Below are 3,418 nucleotides of genomic sequence, written 5' to 3'. Positions count from 1 at the left end.
ACAATTGAGAAATTAGTAAGATGTGAAACATTGAGTGGTGGAATTACTTGAGGCTGCTATTGCAAATCAGGATGAAGCCTTGTCACACATGAGGGATAACTAGGATCTGGTGGCAATTCAGGCCATATTATAGGCCATGGATAGAAACATGAATCAATTGAAAGTGCTGTAGTCCTATCAGATTGGAACTGTATACTGTTTGTATGAATGTTGTTATCTATTTGATGACATCATACCATACACTGTGTTGAGAAATATTACCAGATATTATTAAGGTTTTTCGTTCTATGAACATTTATCAACACATTTATTTTATTTATAAAAATTTGCATTGACTTTTTGAATTGCATTGTATAGTATTTTACAAGGCAATATGAAAAGAAGAAAATAACAGAACAGTACTTGCTGATAAATGATAATGAATACAGCAAAACTTTCATTATTTTTAGTTTCTTTTAAATTGTTTATGCTGGTTGGCTACATTGATAATATTATATAATTGTAATATTTAACACATGTTTATAAGTGGATTGGATTGAACTCTATATTCAGCTATGTTTAAAGCAGTTCTGTATAGGTAATATTCATATAAAAGTTCAGATTTTTGTCATAAACTTCTTTCAACCTTGTGTTTACTGTTGTGTAGTTAAATGTATATACCCAGTGTGTGATCAGCGAGATAATGAAAGCTGATGGGATGCAACTGGCTGAACTGAGATATATTAAAAATTTATTTGTTTCACCTTATTAGAATCATCAATTGCTTTACTTTTATTCATTAATTCAGTCCATATTATCAAGGTCTTCAAGCAGTTAAACAAAAATCAACAGGCATGGCAAGAAATACTGATTAATGTTATTTATTTACATTGCATGCAAATAAAAACATTTGAAATTTTACATCAGCCTCAATGTGTTCTTATTTTTTGAAGTATATATTCAGCCTTAGTTTTCTTTTAAAATGTACATTCTTTTTAATTATAGAAAAAAAGCGTACAAATAGAATCAAAATATATTATATATTTACAGGAATTTCCTGTCTCATTCAAAGTCGATGAACATTACTTCTTGCCCTTCCTACTATGCATATGTAGGTCTAGATAAGTAATACAATACACATTCAGTAAACAGCACGGTCGACTTTAGCTTTAAAAACTACGGTATGACAGTCGAAAGAAGACGGAAAATGCAATTTACTACCTCTAAAATCTTACAACTATTACCAATGTATTTTATTTAAAGGCTGGTATACTTATATCATATTGNGGCTGGTATACTTATATCATATTGAAATATTCCACTAAAACCGGAAAACTTTCGTCCAAATTGCTACACATTGTCACTTTCCTCGCGACATTGTTTACATTAGTTACCGAGTTTACAAGAACGTTTGTGATTGGCTAATAGGGTCTCATCAATGCTTAACTGGTATGGTAAGTGTGCTGTGATTGGGTACTGCTTTCGTGAACGACATTATTTTTTCGAAGATAAATTCTCATTTTTGGTTACAGTTTCCCCAAATTTACGATTGCCGACGATTATATTATGTTTCAATAAAATAGTATTGACATTTTTGTGTGAATGCCAAGTAGCGCGGATCGGTGGGTCACAGAATTCGTAAACTAAGCCGATTTTGGAGCCTCAACCCACGGTCTATATCTCATCGCATTAGCTTCCCTCGTGTACGGACATCAGAGTGAATTAACACATCACCATATTAGGCCTGCACCATATTAGCCTGAGAATCTTACCAGGCCTAATATTTCCAGAACTTAAGGCTCGATAACGAATATAAATTAATTCGTGAAAACTGAAAACTAAAGATCTGCGAACCGTATAGCAATTCTCGTTAATCACGGATTTCTTACCTCTAAACGAATTCCATCACCGGAATGCATCTTGTATGTTTTGCCTGTCGACGCGAAAGGATAAAAACAATTTCTGAAATTGAGAAATGACAGGAAAGAAATTAGTACATCTCAACCAATATTAATTGAGACAAGCAAACAATTATACTATGGGCAAAACATTCAATAAATACTGTACAAGCCATGCTAATATCCCAGGTAACGAAATACAATAGGCCTAATAAGTAAGTTTAATGATAAGTGTAGTAAATATTCTATAGGACCTCGATTATCTTTTGATTTATTGCAATACTTCAAACATTTGGGTGGAACCTAATTTTATATAAGCCTGAGTATTTGTTATTATAAATATTTACTATAATGCATTAACATGTTTTCATTCATTATTTTTAGTTTGAATGGTTAGCTATTATAATATATTCGATCGATTTTAATTGGCGGTTATAAAACATAACATAGGTATATTAGACAAAATGTGTTTTCTTAATCTGCTAGCAAGAGCCATTTTTCAAGGGTATTCAACATTAATTTACAGTTGACAAGAAAGAAAAAAAACGCAACTTGTCATTTTTTTTTATTCATTTGGTAACACCCGAAAAATAAGTTTCTGGGTGCTATGTGCATGGGCATGTGTTTGTATTTATGTAAAGAGTAGGTCTATGTGTGTTAGACCTAATATTAAACTAGTGTTGTTCCACTACGCATGTGCAAAGAGAGTATGCTTTCAATAGGATTCGAATTCCCAATGAAGCCCCCAAGTTGCACAGTTGGTTAAGGCGTCTTCATGGACAGCAGACGGTCCAGGGTCAGATCCCCAGTTGGGACAATTTTTTTTCCCAGGCTCGTCATTCTCCTTTAAGGTTCAAAAATTGTGTATGCACATGTGTATTTCTTTTCATATCAAGAGTAGGTCTGCGTGTGTTTTCCACGCACGTGTGTATGAATCCTAAGAGTGATCATCATTAGTCGATACATTGTTTCTAGATAGCCATCGCTTGATTGAGAGCGCCTCAAGATTACAGACGAAATGTCTGCGGTTTAGTCTGCTGCTGTAAGTTTATAAAAGAAATGTTAAAATCCAAGCTTTTTAGAATTGCAACAGTAACAATCTATGTACAAATGACACGTGCTGTTAGTTGTGGTGGAATCGAAGGCCGTTTTTTAAGTCTGTATAACAATTGAAAAAAAAACAAATAACAAAATATAAGTAAGATGTTAAGTATAGCCAAGGAGACATACGTTTACTGATATCTCTACTGTATACCTAATAAAGTAGTAGGCCTAACTCTTTGGCCTGTCGAGCACGAGATGAATAAACAAAAACAAAGTGAGCCTAGCCTGAGTCATTATAAATATTGTAGATACATCAAAATAGGCTAGATAGAAATTACCTCAGAGTGTTAAATTTAAATATATATATATATGTTTATATATTTATATGTATATATATATATTTTATATATTTATATATATATATATATATATATATATATATGTATATATGTATATATATTATGTATATATATATATATGTGTGTATATATATATAT

The sequence above is a fragment of the Anneissia japonica genome, unplaced genomic scaffold (genome assembly GCF_011630105.1).
Source record: "Anneissia japonica isolate Jap-2015-1 unplaced genomic scaffold, ASM1163010v1 scaffold1949_len687591_cov173, whole genome shotgun sequence".
Lineage (NCBI taxonomy): Eukaryota > Metazoa > Echinodermata > Crinoidea > Comatulida > Comatulidae > Anneissia > Anneissia japonica.
This window is presented reverse-complemented; position numbering follows the sequence as displayed.